The 17,218-nt window shown below is 44.9% G+C and overlaps 1 protein-coding gene across 19 annotated transcripts in view; it reads right to left on the minus strand.

The window, feature by feature from the left end:
• Positions 1-17,218, minus strand: part of RERE (arginine-glutamic acid dipeptide repeats) — a 351,307-nt gene that overhangs the window by 57,602 nt on the left and 276,487 nt on the right. The window lies entirely within an intron of this gene.

Below are 17,218 nucleotides of genomic sequence, written 5' to 3' on the forward strand. Positions count from 1 at the left end.
CTTCCTGACATTTTGGACTACAACACTCATCAGCCCTAGTCAGTATGGCCAAAGAATGCTGGAGCCCAACACCAGCAAACTCTACCCTGGTGTTGTGCTGCCTGAACAGTCACTTGATTCTGTTGATGTTGAATGTTTGTGTCCAGTAAGTCAAACTGATTGATTCCTTGGATCAAATTATCCAGCAACACTGCATTGTCTTTTTTCCTTACACTGCACAGCCAGAATCTGGCTTTTCCAGGGCAGTGGATTATTGGCTTGTGATGCAGATGACTAAAGTTCCCTGGGCGCTAGTTTTCACCTGACCAGCTTTCAACAAATACAAATCTACAGACTTTATATTTTTCCAATGAAAGGCATCTCTTGATATATAACCAGTGCATTTTGCTGTTTGAGTCCAACAGAGCAACAGCCATCTATACTGGGACAACCCAGTCAGTTGGGTGGGGTATAAATAATAAAATAATAATAACTCCTACTAAACTGTGCAGCGGCAGAACCATCCAAATGCTAGTCCTACTCAGAGTAGGTCTGACCTGCTGATGAGCATTGTTAACTTAGGTCTATTAACTTCAATGAGTTTATTCTGAGTAGGTCTTATTTGGACAGAATTCATGTTCTTCTGCCAGAGAAAGACAAATTCCTGTGTGGCAACTGGTTTAAGCAAACAGAGCCAAAGACCAGCCAAGGAATCCATCTAGAAGCTAAACCCATTCACAATGTGGAATTGCTGACATGGATACTCTTGTGCACATACATTTTAAAACTGTAAAATGTACCAGAAAGATGACATTCCGCTCTCAGAATTATGCAACCAAAACATGACAATTAGTTCTCATTTGAACTGAGATTTTTCAGGATCCTAACAAAGCCACCAAATTTGGCAAACACAATCACCAGCAAAAGCCGCAACCGCATTTCTAAACTCTCCAGCTGCTTTTGTCTTAAGCCCCTTTTCCTGAACTAAAAATTTAAGCCTGTCAAAAAAAATTTGTACCTAAAAAACCTTCGCAGATGAAAGACAAGCCTACCAGATTTCTCCTTTGAGGCTGAAACAGTGCTCCAATATAAACAGTGTGGAAATTCAGAGATGCGGGTGAGAGGGTTAATATTTTCTACCCCTTTTTGATCACCGTGTTGTTTCTTTTTCATAAACTTGAAAGCTTTGCGACAAAAGGATTTGCTTTTGAAACTGGGCAGCAAATACCCAGATCATCAAATGGCACAGCATAATAGCAGGCGCCTGGAGTGCTGGGCCACAACACGGAAGGCCTCGCGTGTCCCGATTCTGCCATCGCAGGAAAGTGAAAGGTCCAGATGAACAACCCACAGAGTTATTATGGGCTTTGCAGAGGACAGAGCAATGCAGGAAAGGAGGAACACGTGCTGTTTGAGCAGCCCTGTGTGTGCGAAGCAGCCCCTTGTGCAATTTATCAGAGGGCCTGGAAAACGGCAAAAGCCCACCAGGACGGCATTTCAGATCCCAAAGCAGAAACAAGAACGACAACAAAGTATGCATTTTCTGTGAAGCTATTGGCTTTCCAAATGAAAGCCATCACGACACCCAAGCTCTGCTAGTTTACTGTGACAAATGAAAAAGCCAGGCAGGACGTGTGGCCTTTGTGTCAACTGAATTGGAGGGAAATCAAGCATGAATCCAGAGAAATGCAGCTGTCAAAGCTCCAAAAACACCCTTTTCTGGTCAACTAGGGGGAGAGGGAAAGGAAAGGAAAGGGGGAAAGAGCCATGTACCATATTCAAAGGAGTTTAAAAGCGATGCGGATGTAACGCCCAACTACAGGGAAGGGCTGTAGCTGAGTGGCAGTACATCAGCTGTGTGTGCAGGAGGTCCCATGTTCAATTCCCATGTCATCTCCAGGTAGGGCTAGGAATGTTTTCTGTCTGAAAACCTGGGGGGCCGCCACCAGTCAAGAGTAGACAATGCTGAACAAGATGGGCCAATGGTCTAAACTGGGACACAGCAGCTTCCTATATAAAGGTCTTCTACAAAATGCAAGAAGGCCCAACCGTCAAACATCGCCTACTTGCTTTAGGGAGAAACAACGCCTGTGTTGCCTGCATCATGGGAGAGATTCTGTATGGATCTGCTGCAAAAAGACCACACCGGCTGCTTTTTGTTGGGATGCCTCCAACATCACCAAACACCTGTTTCTATTAACAGTGCAGCCCCCAATGCACCTTGCTGTGCAGAAGCTGCAAGATGCTTTCCCCAGAGTGGACTGCATCTCACAATACAGTTGTACCTTGGAAGTCAAATGGAATCCATTCCGGAAGTCCGTTCAACTTTCAAAACATTTGGAAACCAAGGCGCAGCTTCCAATAGGCTGCAGGAGCTTCCAACTGGAGGCTGCGTCGGACGTTTGGGTTGCAAAGAACGTTCGCAAACTGAAATACTCACTTCTGGGTTTGCGTTTGGGAGCCAAAACATTCGACTCACAAGGCATTCGGGATCCAAGGTACGACTGTACTATGACTGTGTGCAGTCAGCATGTCCCTCAATCCAATCCTGTGGCTGGACCTTGATGCCAAGGTGATTTAAATAATTTGGGCATGCACTGCAGTCAACAATCAACTCTGTACCACTCGCCATCCCATCGTTCCTGTCCTTGAGGAAAATGCCATCTCTTTTGATAAGCAAGTAGCAGTGTTTGAAAATGTTGCCACTGGACTCTTTAAGAATGAACCAGGAATGCAAAGCGAACAAGCTGAAACGTGGGAGGCAGGTTCACAGAGTTTGGAAGACGGAGATAAGAAAGTTTTCAAAACTTTAGGTTGCCAGCTAACAATCGTGGGTGGTTTATGTTTCTGTGGTCTGTTTTTTCATTTGCTGATGCTTCCTCCAAGTCTTTTTCTCTTCCAGTACCCCCCACATTCTCAGGGGGTTTCTTTCTTTTCAGCAATTTAGTGCAATTATTCTGAACAGCGCTGTCCATCTGTGCTGGATGGCCTAAGATTGCTGAAACAGAGAGGTATTTGAGAGCACTGTAATTGGGTGGGGTGGGTGGGGAGGTCATGTTTGGAGAATACAGGGAGCATGGAATATTCTCCCACCATCCCACACAATGGAAAACAAAACTCTACACTGAAAATGCAACATTTACCTTTGTTGAGCCAAGACACTATTAACAATAACAGCATTAAGAACCACCTGCTGGATTAGGGAGGCTAGCAATCAGGATCTGAGCACAACCCACACTGTGGTTTCCAGCAGCTGGTATTCAGAAGCATTACTGCCTCTGCCTCTGGAAGCACAGCACAGCCATCTTAGGCTAGGATAACTTTCTCTTCTATGAATCTGTCTCATCCTCTTTTCAAGACAACCAAGTTGGTGGCCATCACTGCCCCTTGTGGGAGTGAACACCATAGTTTTAACTATGCACTAGGTTGGGGTCAGCAACCTTTTTCAGCTGTGGGCTGGTCCACCGTCCCTCAGACCATGTGGTGGGCTGGACTATATTTTGGAAAAAAATATATACACGAATCCCTATGCCCCACAAATAACCCAGAGAAGCATTTTAAATAAAAGAACACATTCTACTCATGTAAAAACACCAGGCAGGCCCCACAAGTAACCCAGAGATGCGTTTTGAATAAAAGGACACATTCTACTCATGGAAAAACACGCTGATTCCTCGACTGTCCGCGGGCTGGATTGAGAAGGCGACTGGGCCACATCCAGCCCCTGGGCCTTAGGTTGCCTACCCCTGCACTAGGTGGAGGACGACTTTCTTTTGTCTGTCCTGAATCTTAAAGCAGCCAAAATGTGGGTGCTTTCCTATCCCACTGATTTCAAGGGGAAAGTTAAGTACTTGCTTAAGTCTCTTCCATCAAATCTGATGGATTTAAAAGCACCTTTAACTTGGATGGGTTCCGCCCCAGAGTAAGGTGGTAAATTCTTGAAGTTAGTAACATCAGTGTGTGAGAAACTTTAGGGGATAGTGTTGTGCTGTTAACAGGTACCAAACTGCACCTGTAAGCCACAGACGATGGAAGAACAAAACTGAAGTCAAGCCAGAACAGGAAGCAACTAGAGCAAGCATAGACTACTGTTTCCAGCTCATGAGGAAGTCCCCTACATTTGTTGGTCCATCTGTCTGCCTCCCTTCCTTCTGGAATAAAATAAAATGGATTTGGGTGTCCCTAGGGCTTGTACGTGTTAATATGGATGTGTAAGCTCTGAATTTGTTTACTTAACAAAATTTACACGCCACTAGATTACAATAAAACCTCTAATCAATTTACAATAAACAAAAAACAAAAAAAACCCCACACCTTTTTGCTAAATTGGTGCAATTATTCTACACAGCACTGTCCATCTGTGCTGCATGGCCCAAGATTGCTGAAACACAAGAGGTATTTGATAGCACTGTAAAAAGACAGTTTAAAAATGTATCTAAAAATCAACAGTAGGCAAAAAGGGATAAAAGTGCATGCCAACAATTTACATGTCTGTATAGGCTTATCTAAATAAAAGTATGTTTAGCAGGTGCCAAAAAGAGCACAGTGAAGGCAGCTGCCTTACATCAATAGGTGGGGAGTTCCAAAGGGTATGTGCTGCCACAATAAAAGACCAATTTGTTGCAAGTATTATGTGGCACCTCTGGCAGTGCCAGTTCTGCAGATCAAAGTGATCAAGTGGACATGTATGGCTATTGCCATGCCCCTGGCCACCACACATTTAACAAGCTGTATTGCTCTTTTTATATTTTCCTGGAAGCTGCTTAGAGTGGCTGGGCTACCCAGTCAGGTGGGTGGCTAATCATCATCATCATCTTTACCACCACCTTGGAATCATTTTGCTACTTTCAGAAGAAGAAAACAAGCAGGTAGTGGTAAAGAGAGATTTGATTAATTTATCTTCTAGTTTAAGTAATGAAAGTTTGGGAGCCCTGGCAAGTCGTCTCTTTTGCTTTTGCTTTTTTTGCTTTTTTTTTAAGGCAAGGGAACATAATTAAGCTTACTGGCAACAAAGCTAATCAAAACTCCAACAGGCACAAAGGGAAAAAGAAAACATTTCCCGTGTATCACATCCTCCCCTCTGGCCCCGCGCCCAGGGCTTTCAGTGCAACTTTTGAACAAAGACGAAAGCCACCTAATATGTTTCGCAACAGCATTAGCAAAGGCCCCACCCCCAAGCAACCCTGGCTGCAAGGAAGGGCTTGAAGAAAGGCCTACCTTTTAGGTCAGAAAAGCCCTGTGTGCAGAAAGGGAGAAAATGCTACTGCAGGAGGAAGAAGGCTCTCTGGCTACCCAGCTTCACGGAGCGTGAAATAAGTCCCTGAGCCATGGCAGGAGAGGGCAGGGCTGCCCCATCAAAGCTAGTATGGGAAGTGGAAGAGGAGGAGGAATCAAACTGGCATTCCTCTTTGCTCCAATTAACCTAGGGCACTACCCACCAGGAAGTTCTCCCATGCATGCAAAGCCACTTCGAAAGAGGCAAGAATGGAAGCATTTCTTGAAGTATTCCAAAACAACTGAAAGGATGTTCTGTGCAACAAAGCGGATGGGGTGTCCCAGGCTGGCGCAAGGAGAAGTGGAGGCTGTTGCCTTATAGCAAATGGGGCACTGCCCCACCAACCTCCGTGTGCCCACTAATTCAGCTCTCACCTGCCTGACTTACTTTCAACCATGCCCAGCACTGACTGTCACTTCTCTCTTCTTCCTTCGTTGTGGGGTTGTCTCAGGAAGGAGGTGGTTGGAGGCAAAAAGCTAGAGTTAGCTGGCTCTGCCTGTTGTTCACTCTGGCTCCACCAACTGTTAGCCTCCTAGCCTTCAGTCCTAACAGGCCCAATAGCCAACAGCCACTACTGGCAATGAGAGTCGTCCTCAAAAGAGCAGAGTCCGGGGCAAGTCTCCTGGACAAGCTGTGGGCTGGCTCATCAGCCATGCTGGAGAAGCGTATTTGCCGAACTCTCTACACATTCTTTCCTCCCTTCTTCTCCTTATTTCCTTAAGAAAATGAGAGGGTAGGAAGGGGAGAAATGTTTTCCAAAAAAAGCCTATAGAGGACTTTATTTTAGCCTCCATGTCACCAGGTGTTCAAAATAGGTTGGCACCAATCAAGATGGTGCCGCCCTATTCTGAAAGGTGCCTTACCCCTTATGTTGGCCACACCCAAAAGACACAGCTTCTTCTCCAATGTTGTGCTATTTCAAGTGGTCATGTAATACATCAGTGATGGCCAAACTTGGCCCTCCAGCTGTTATGGGACTACAACTCCTATCATCCCTAGCTAACAGAACCAGTGGTCAGGGATGATGGGAATTGTGGTCCCAAAACAGCTGGAGGGCCAAGTTTGGCCATCACTGTAATACATGAACATCTAAGGCCACCTATCCTAACCTAGCCCCCTCCAGATGTTCTGGGCTACAGCTACTAATGGCCGTGGTGGCTGGAGCTGATGAGAGATGTAGGCCGAAACATCTGAAGGGCATCAGGTTGTCAAAAGCTGACCTAAGGAAGCTTTTTTATAAAGGCACAGTTTTTGCCCAAGCACAACCCCTACAATGAGCCTTAACAAGGCCACTCACTAACTGCAGAGGCCTCCGCTGGTGTGTAGCCAAACAGCTGAAGGATCCTCCCTACCAGCCAGGAATGCAAACTATGCTTCAAGGGTCAAGCTGAGATGTTTCAAACAGGAAGGAAGGAGACTTGTCTAAAAAGCTGAAACTGCTTTATACTTCTGAGACCATGCATCATATTTCCTCAAACTGCGCAGGAGATGGGCACACATTTTGGGGCAGGTGAAAGAGAAAAGGGCCACTTAGGTCTTCCTTATCTTAGCTGAAAGTGGAGAGATCTCTCTCGTTGTCTCAGCGGGCAAAAGATACTGGAATAGCTTAAAATATAAAAAGAGAGATTTGCAGAGGGCCAACTGTAGCTCCCCAGGAACAGCCTCTTCAGCAAGTAATGAGGGAGCACAGTTTGAAGATGGTTCAGAGGGCAATTGCTTGTCAAACTTCCTACTCTCATGATGATGTTTCCATATTGACTTGTCTGGTGAAGAGTCCACTTATGTGCCTACTGGGATATCCCTGGAGATGGCAGAAGATTCCAAGTTTATACTGCCTGCTGGCCATGCCAAAGGAAGCTCCTTAGAATAAGTTCAGTATTGTCTACAAAGACTGGCAGCAGCAGCAGCTGTACCAGTGGTTGCTGGGGCCTGAACCTGGGACTTTCTGCATGACAAGTGTGTGTAATATCACTGACCTAAGGCCCTTCCCTAATGGCCAGGAGAGTCACAGGAACAAAGCACATGCCTTAAGACTGCTCTTTCAGTCCTTAGGGATCTCCAGGTATATGGGACCCAAACACAGTTGTACCGTCGACAAAATTCACATTGTACGACAATAAAATACAATACAAAAAATAAAAGAAGCAATAAAAATACAACTAAATCAGCACGTATAGTTAATGTGATGGATAAGCCATCTCCTATCTTTAGGACATGCCACAGACCACTAGGGATCACAGTCTGGGAACCCGCAGAATAGAAGGCAGATGCACAAGTTTCCAAAATATATAGTAGATCATGTAACAATATGAGGAACCACATAGGAATTACTGGGGGGGGAAACAAGAGCATTCCAAAATTTTAAAAGAGTGTGTTTGTGTGTGTGTGTGTGTAGAAAAACCAGGCAGCGGGGCATCGATTTCCCCTACAGAATTTGGCTCTGCTCTCCCAAGTAAGTACCTTCCTCTCCCAGAAACCAGCAGCAGAGTCACTGGCTCACAGCACAGGCAAGATGCAATCTGCTAATGGCTCCCCTCTTGCTTGCAATAATATTTTACTTCTAGCACACAGTAAACCTGATGAACAAAAGCAAACATCATGGTTTCAATCTCCTAAGTAAACTAGAAAACAGAGCTGCTGCATAAATAGCTGGCTTGATTTACTGCCCGTGGTAAACAGAGCTAGCAGAATCCAATGTTGGCACCAGAAGGCCAGCTCCTGTTTTATGATTTCGGGGACAACTGCATCTGGAAATATATTTCGGGGCACGGGAGGGGCTACTCAAGCAGGGCAGCAGCCAAGAGGTTAAAGAACTTGGCTCTGTTCCCGGAGGCTGCAGGGGACAGGCGCTTGCTTTCTCTCACATCAAATGGCTGCCTCCAACTCAACTGAGCCCTAGTAGCTCACCATCATAGTCTTTGAAAGTCCATAAACAAGTGTTGCCAACATGCAACATCCCAGAAATAGCTTTACCACCCTGCTCCAATAAGCAGCTTGGCTATGGGTAAACTTTTGTCACTGTGAAAATTGCAAACAATTTAAGCTGACATGGTTCCACACTAGACAACCTGGGTATTTTTAATTCTCTGCAGATCTGTTTTTTCCTATGTGCATGGATAACCAATGGTTCCCATTCTAGATGTTGTGGACTCCAACTCCCATCATCCCCAGCTAGCATGGCAAATAGCCAGGGATGGTGGGAGATGCAGTCTGAAAAAATCTGGAAGGAACCACGTTGGCTACCCATGCAGTAAACTATGTGCATGTTTAATTCTTTTCTGTCTCTTTTTAATACTTCCATGTTATTAAAGTGTACTTCCTTGTCTTGGTTGCTTAATCCCTCACTGAAATCTCTCCAGAGGGATTGGTTCAATCTCTCTGTGGTGGAATGTCGCTTTTCCGCCTCCACTGGCACAAATTTGCTTTTTCCCATCTGTATCCAGCAGTGCATTGAGGTAGATGTGGTGGAAACAAGGCTAGTCTCAAGGTGGGAAGATGCATACCTGCCAGGCCCATTCAGAACACCTGTGCAAGGCAAAATTTGAAAACCAAAGACTTGCTGGCCAAAAATAGCACTGGAATTGCATACTCGGCTGAAGTTTTAAGCTATGAAGTCATACTCAGCACAAGCAAGCAGAGTCTATGCACACGGCAGGATTACACAAGTTGTCAGAATGTTGCTCTTCAAGCAAAGCCCTTCTTGCTATCAGCTAACATGGTAGGTAGATCATCAGATTTAACAATCAGATCCTTAACCCATTTCGAATCCAGAAAAATCTGGAGAAAATACCTTCAGTTTAACTGCTTTCAAGGCATCTCCGCTAACTTCAGAGATCATGCCTACTGGTTCACCTTTCATCATCTTTCTTTGGTACTAACAAAATTTTTAAAAAGTCATTACTACTAAATTTAAGCCTGGTCAATTTTTTAAGACAAGTACATGGTACTTTGTGTTGAGATTCCTGCATTGCAGGGGGGTTGGGCTAGATAATCCTTGGGCGCCCTTCCATCTCTACAATTCTATTGATTCTAGGATCCATACCAGTTGATAATGAAACAAGAGTAGCACCATGTGTTTCAACTGCTCCTTTCCATCAGAAACTGAGTTCACATGGAGAGCTAAATGTACTGCTTTGGACAGGTGAGGCCAGCTCAAGAAAGAACCATTCTCACTGATGTGCTACCTTTCCATATGCAGAAAGCCTTTGATGGTGAGGAGGATTCAAACATGAGAATCTCCCTTTCCCCACCCACATCTGGGTGTTTGGTTTTTTTACATGTACTCTCTCTCTCTCTCTCAAAGACACAAGGCCTCCCCACACCGAGAACTTATAATTTTGGGATGTTCTGGAAATCTCCGTTTCTCATATCCCTACGTTTGTTCCTAGAACAAACAGTCTGCGTGTGGTGTGTGGATCATTGCTTAGGTGGCACAAGAACACAAGATAATACCTGCTGGATCACGGCAGAGTCTGGTCTTTGCTAAGCGTGTTTGAGATTAATGGTTTAAATGAGTGGGGTAGACTAGACATTCAGTGGGGAAACATCCCTTACCGGGGGAGCTGGGGGAGGGGGAGAGCTGGCTTTGCAGCATATGCGAATGGCTTGCCAATTCTGAGCAAACCAGCAGGCCCACTGTTGCAGTCTGTTGTGTGGGTGAGAGTGGGCAAAGATTTCAGGAGACAAGATTGATTGCACGACTCGGAGGCCTGCATTTGTACATATTTACATTGAAGGGAACCAAATGAAGAAAAATGGATGTAAAACACACACACACACACACACACACACACACACAATCCAGTGTGCATTGGAAGTTTTGTGGCAGCTCTTTTGTAGCACTGCACAAGAACTAAGCATCTGGAGGAATAGATCCATGAGGCTTGAAACATAGGATGGAGTAGAGAGGATGGGCTTCCCCCCTCCATAAATGATGCCCCTGCCAAGCCAAGGACCACTCCTACAGCCTGTTGATCACCAGGCTGGACTTTAATGCAGCATTTCTGCTGTGGCTAAATACAAAAAGAGAGGGGTTGGGGGCAGAATCAGGCCATTATCTGACTTAATAAACAGAAGACCAGCCTGCAATTTCACAGAAACGAAAAATTCCTCCCCCTCCTGTAATATCCAGAACGAGGCAGGCCAGAACCAAGAGGAGCAGAAGCAGGGGTTGTTTATGTTGGCAGCCGATTCCAGCCCTAATGGGAAATTTCAGCTTTGGTTGCATCAGGAAGAGAGATGAGGGAGGAAGCGAGAGAGCAAGTTATTAAGGTGGGGGAGAGAAGGTATGGTATTTGAAGAGCAGTGGCAACAACAAAAATGCTTACATGGCAAGTGAGAAAATTAAGAGCCAAGGCCCCAACGCTATATTAATATGCCTCATCATTAGGGAAACAAACCTTCTACACAAAAATAAAGACTTCCTGTGGGAAAGCAGGGCAAGAGGGTTGTGTCCATACTGTCTATGCACAATTAAGGCTCTGCTCCCGGCATTTAAAAAAAAAAAAAGAAGTGTTATGAGATCCACATTTAAAAGGGGTGGGAATGTTTGAGGTTCAGAGAAGTCAGGGCTTTGCACTGAGGGGGTGAAAAGCCCTTGCCTAAGCAATTATCCCATTCCCTTCATTAAAGGAAATTTGCAGTTTAAGTGGGGGCAGGTGGGAGGGACGAGAGAGAATCATTAACTCCAGCCAGCCTGCAAATGCACTGATGCATCTGTTCACAGTCAGCCTGTGTAGATTGCACAGGTGGAGCCGAGGACCCCAACAAAACTTCCTACCAAACTTCTGTGGGCTTAAGAAAAAAAGTACAGTGGTACCTCGGGTTACATACGCTTCAGGTTACAGACTCCGCTAACCCAGAAATAGTGCTTCAGGTTAAGAACTTTGCTTCAGGATGAGAACAGAAATCGTGCTCCGGTGGCGCGGCAGCAGCAGGAGGCCCCATTAGCTAAAGTGGTGCCTTAGGTTAAGAACAGATTCAGGTTAAGAACGGACCTCCAAACAAATTAAGTACTTAACCCGAGGTACCACTGTACCGTATATACTTGAGTATAAGCCGACTTTTTCAGTGAGGGTCCTTTCAGGCTGCTCCTTCCTCCTCCTCCGCCTTTGCCGCTGTCCGCGGCGGCAGAGGAGGAACGAGCAGCCCGAAAGCAGCCCTTTTGGGCTGCTTGTTCTTCCTCTGCCGCTGCCGCCACCAGCCTCTGCCTCTCGGTAGCACCCTAGGTAGACAAGGGGGCGGGAGGTGCTGGGGGGGGGAGAAAGAAGCCCCCTCTGCTGTGTGCACATGCACGCACAAACACACACACACACTCTGGCCCACCAGGAGGTTTGTGGTGTGGTGAATCGGCTTATACTCCAGTCAATAAGTTTCCCCAGTTTTTTGTGGTTAAATTAGGTGCCTCGGCTTATATTCGGGTCGGCTTATACTCGAGTATATATGGTACCATGACCTTTTCCAAACCACATGTGCAGCATTGCAATACATTGTGTGTGTGTGTGTGTGTGTGTGTGTGTGTGTGTGTCTTTTCAGCAGAAACTGTTTAAGAAAGCCAAATCGTGGGATTATGTAACACTAGATTAAGTGTTAATGAGCCAAGAATGCCACTGTTTGTCTAGGACCCTGAATCTAAAATTAAATAACTCTGGACGTTGGAAAGGGCAACACTGTACCAAGGTACTAAAAGCGCCATTTGTTTAGCCCGGGCAGCCTGTCCCAACAATGCTGCCCTTGGCCTGAGAGGAGAACCAGAGACAGAAATAATGCCTTAAAAAAATAAATACACCTTTGGGCGCAGTCCAGCTATTTCAGGGTTCCACACATCATACCTCATCCCAACCTGTAAACTGAAAGCTTATTTGGCCAATCCCTCAAAACAAATTCAGATGCAAGGGTGGGATGAGGAAGCATGTGGTACTGTACTCTTGGAATTGTACCAGCTGAAAATTCAACTCTGCAACCGCACATTTAGATGCTTTCCTAGCACCCCCACCTCTCTCCCTCCCTCTCTCTCTCTCTGCACGTGGAAAGGTCACATTAAGATGTCCCAGCCTCCCTGACATGCTAACTTCCTACTTTGTGGTCACTTACAAAACATGTAATCTTCCCCTGGCATTTTTGTGCACTACAATCCCAAGGAAGACTGTACCACTGCCTTTTCGGGAACATTATTAATTACTTTCAACACACCTTTATAACAGCAATGGAATAAACATATACATTCTTAGTCACCCTCAGTTATGGCCTTTCAGGGCCCAGCTGTGAGATCTGACAGATGTTTCAGTCCAGTATTTATTAGAACACAAATTATTTTAACTGTAACATGCCCAGAGAACTAGCCACAGAGCAGGCTAGAAAATATAAATCAATAGCTGCACAATAAGATTAAAACCTTGGTTTATTGAGAAGAAAGGATGAAGGGAGTGTATCTGTAGGAATAGGATCTCCTTAAACCCTAGATTAAAAGACAACAACAATTTAACTACCATTTAATTTTTAAAAATGGGGGGAGGGGAGTGTACAAATTATGACAATGAAACATGAAAATCAACCTATAGCAGGTGAAAAGTCAGTTACCTGCAACAGCACAGCAAGTAACTATCACCTCCAGGCGAACAGAAACCAACCCCTTTGTAAAAAGAGACAGTTCTTTCCATTCAGGCTATCGAATAGCAGCAAATAACTTAAGACAGGTTGGTATGTGAAGGCAGGCAGGCAGGCAGGCAACTTGTTATAGTCTGGTTTGCAAAGGAAATATGTAGCATTAATTTATACGTCAGTAACTGAAAATAAAAATGCAAACCCTTCTTCCTCTCCAAGGTTCACATGCCCTGAACTATCTCAATCCCTCTAAAATTGTTAGGTTTTCCTGTGTCAGACTCAGCACACTGGTTTCTGTAAGCAGGAGACCAAACTCAGAATAAGAGGTGGTGATTGCCATCAACCTGGATGACTTTAAAAAGGGATCAGACAAATTAATGGAGGATTAGGCTATCAGTGGCTATGAGCCATAATGGTGATACCCCAGCTCCACTTCCCACCAGGATCAGGGGCAGTACATCTCTGAATGCTAAACTCTGGGGAAGCGAGGCTACTACAATCTCGTGTCTTCCTGGGCTTCCCAGAGACATCTGGTTGGTCATTGTGGGACTGTGGATGCTTGACTAGATGGGTCTTTGTTCTGATCCAGCAGGGCTCTTCTAATATTCTTGGGAGCCTTGGTTCCGGCACAACCAGCTCACAAAATGTGAATGCAGAATCTGTTTATAAAAACATGCCCACCAGGAGCCCACACTCATTGGCGAGAGGTGCCCTTGCCACACTTGAAAAGCAAATATAGCAGATACACAGGATGTGGGAGTCCTTTCCCCCCCGCTCTATTGAATTATAGAATTGTAAGAGTTGGGAGGGACCCTGAGGAACATCTAGTCTGATGCCCTGCAATGCAGGAACCTCAACTAAAGCAACCATGACAGATGGCCATCCAACTTCTGCTTAAAAACCTTCAGGGGAGTCCACCACCTCTGGTGGGAGACTGTCAAACAGCTCTTAGTGTCAGAAAGCTCTTCCTCGTGTTTAATTGGAATCTCCTTTCTTGTAACTTGAAGCCATTGGTTCAGGTCCTAGCCTCCAGAGCAGAAGAAAATGGCTCCATCCATTTAGACAATTGAAAGTGGCTATCACACCACCTCTCAGTTGTCTCTTTTCCAGGCTAAGCTTACCCAACTCCCTCAACCATTCCTCATAAGGCTTGGCTTCCAGACTTTTGATCATCTTGGTTACCTTCCTCTGCACACCTTCCAGCTTGCCAATATCCTTTGTAAATTGTGGTGCCCAGAAGTGGACAAAGTACTCCAGGTGTGGCCTGACCAAGGTAGAATAGAGCAGGACTATGACTTCCCTTAATCTGGACACTATACTTCTGTTGATGCAGCCTAGAATGGCATTTTTTTTTGTTGCAGTATCACACAGCTGACTCATGTTAAGTTTGTGGTCTACTAAGACCCCGAGATTCTTTTCACATGCAAGCCAGGTGTCCCCCATGATATATTTGTGCAGCCTCTTCCTGCTTAAATGTGGAACCTTACGTTTTCCCCTATTGAAATTCATTTTGTTAGGAAGCTGCCTTATGATGAGTGAGACCATTGGTCCACCTAGTTCACAACTGTCTACACCGACTGGCAATGGCTCTCCAGGGTTTCAGACTCATCTCCACCTGGAGAGGCCATTGGAAATTGAAGCTGGGACCGTCTGCATGCAAAGCAGGTTCTCTGCCCCTTAATTAGGGCACTTTCCTGCAGCATTGTGCTTGGTTGCCGGTGGCAAGGAAATCTCCACTAGGAGACTTCTGGAAGGAAAGAATTAGGAAAGTTGGCACTTCTGCCATGGGTTCCTTTATGCCATGGGTGACTCATATGTTTATTTTATTAATTATTTAAATGCACTTATATCCCATCCATATGTGAAAGCCGGCTAATAAAACCCATAGTAGGCTTGCAATTTTTTGTGGACTTGTTTGCAAGATGAGGAAATTTCAAACCAGAAGGAATATAAGCTCACACAGCCATTTAATACACATGCACAAACTCAAGTCAGAGAATACTAGCCTAAGGCTATGATTCTAATATAATATGCAGAAGGCACTTCCACTCAAGTAGACCCAATTAATTTAATGGGCCTAAGTTAGCCATATCCATTAATTTCAGCTGGTCTACTCTTGAGTAGGACTAGTTTTTGCTACAACTCACCAAAACTAACTCCTCTTCACTGCCCTTGGACTGGGTTCTGGGTCAAAGGATGCAAATGGTAGGTAAAAAATTCTGGAGTCCAGATGCTTAGTATTTAAATAATAAAAATAATAAGCGCAGGCAAACTCCAAACAATATCATCCAAAACAAAAGATCCTCAGTTGTAATGCATTCTAACTGGCATTCCCAAGGTCAAATTCAAGGCTGCCACCACCAGCTAAGTTAACCAAGGCCAGGTAAATATGCCTTGGAACTTGCACCCAGGGGTACAACAAGCTGGTCCTAGCTGTGTCATGATCCCAACAAACAAGAGCCACTCTTCCACTTCAAGGTTCGTGTTGCTCTAGATTCACTTTCACTATGGGGTTGCCCTTTCCCTCTCTCCCTTCCTTCCTTCCTACTGTGCTATCCCATTCTTAACAATTTCAGGCAAAAAAAAAGGTGGGGTGGGTCGTTTTAGGAGAAGAAAACAAATCAAGAAAGCTTGCAAAATCAAAAGCATTATTTTTTGTCCTTTTTAAAGCACACAAGAGCAAGTCTGTGTCCAGCCCTGCCCTCTGCTCCCCCCTGCCCCCCCCCCAATTCTTGAGCTCTGCCTGATTGAGGAGGCAAGATCAAGCAAGAGGAAACCTGTGGGCAAGAACAGGAAGCAGAGATTAAACAACCCATTGTAGGTCAAAGGTTACTCGCAGATCAGTCACCACTAGAGGCATGAGAGGCTGAAGCTCAGTTGGGACCCCAACACAGGACATCAAACAGCTTGAGCTTCAATGCCCCATCTCCTCGAACACAAAATGTTTAGGCCTCCCACAATAAAAATGTGATGCTTGAGTGGCGTCAGCACCCTGAGTTCTTTTTTTTCACAGAGCCTGTAACTCTTCCCTTCTTCTAAAGGGGAGGGCACAAGTTATGTGACTTGGCAAGTTCAAAGTCCAACGAGGGTGACTGGGCGAACCTCCTTTTTCTCACTTGACTTTGCAAAAAAAAAATACACCCACCCACACCCACACCCCGTATCATTGCAGAGAGTGAACAATTTAAAAGGACTTTGTTAGATACGTAAAACAAAAAATATCTGCTCACAACCTATGTCTTTATATATTTTTAGAAAAGCCAATGTTTGTTAGGGTGTGTGTCCATTTGTTTTGTTTTGATTTTATTAAGAAAAGGATATAGCTTTCTTCCCAGAGCCTTTGTCCAATGAGAAAGTTATTAAAATGCAGAAGTTTACTTTTCCTTTATAATCGTTTGTCCATAGCGGGGACAAAAAGCAAGAAAAACTCTGCAGGAAGCCTGCCTGGTGTACGTGATGTTACAATTAATCCTTCACGATGACAGGTCCTCGTGTCACAACACAGTAGCTCAACAGTCATATTTCACACCATGGAGGAAAACCTCAGAGTCCAAGTTACTCAATTAAATTAAAACCATGACTCACAATCACAGTGACTCTCTCCCTGCCTGCTTCTCGAATTCAGAGAAATGAAGACGGCGACATTTTCGTGGCAAAGAGGTTCCACCATGAGAAACCATTCTTTAAGCATTTGCTGAACAATCACCTTGATGTTGCTTTAAAAATATGCAAGTGTCCCATGGAACAAGCACCCAGGGACAAATACTACCTCTGCCTGCCGCTTTTCATTGCTCTTTTCTTAACCAAAAGCCAAAAAGGGAGCCTGTCCCTTCTACAAGCGGCAAAGAGAAACTACCAGCAGCTCTGAAAACAGAAGCTTCTAGAGATAGGAACTACTAGACCTCAACCGATCCTAATCTCCCCTGCTTTCTAAAAGGAAAGGCATGTATTTCTTGTTTTCTCTAATGCAGGCACCTGCAAGATTTTCAGCAAAAATAAATAAATCTGTCAGCTGGATGGTTGTGTATTGGCAGGAAGGATCCTATCGGCTGAGAAACAAAAACTGTCATCTGCTAACGGCCGAAGCGTTAAGTGACACACACACAACAACCTCCCGACACAGCCAGGGCAGACACCCCGACCCAACCCACAGAGACTTCTGTTCTTCGAAATGCAATTAGAATCGGCTTCAATACGGCCTTCAAGTTTAGCAACGCAACGACTATCCCTGCAACTATTATCATCACATCATCCATTTAAAATTAGGTCTGAGCTGCGTCCCTAAACTGCCAGCACCATCTGATCAAACACGCGTTTGTAAAGTAAACTGGTTTACTTTCTCAAGTCTATTGCTTTGAGGGG

Source organism: Podarcis cretensis, assembly GCF_951804945.1.
Source record: "Podarcis cretensis genome assembly, chromosome: 8".
In the NCBI taxonomy this organism is placed as follows: Eukaryota; Metazoa; Chordata; class Lepidosauria; order Squamata; family Lacertidae; genus Podarcis; species Podarcis cretensis.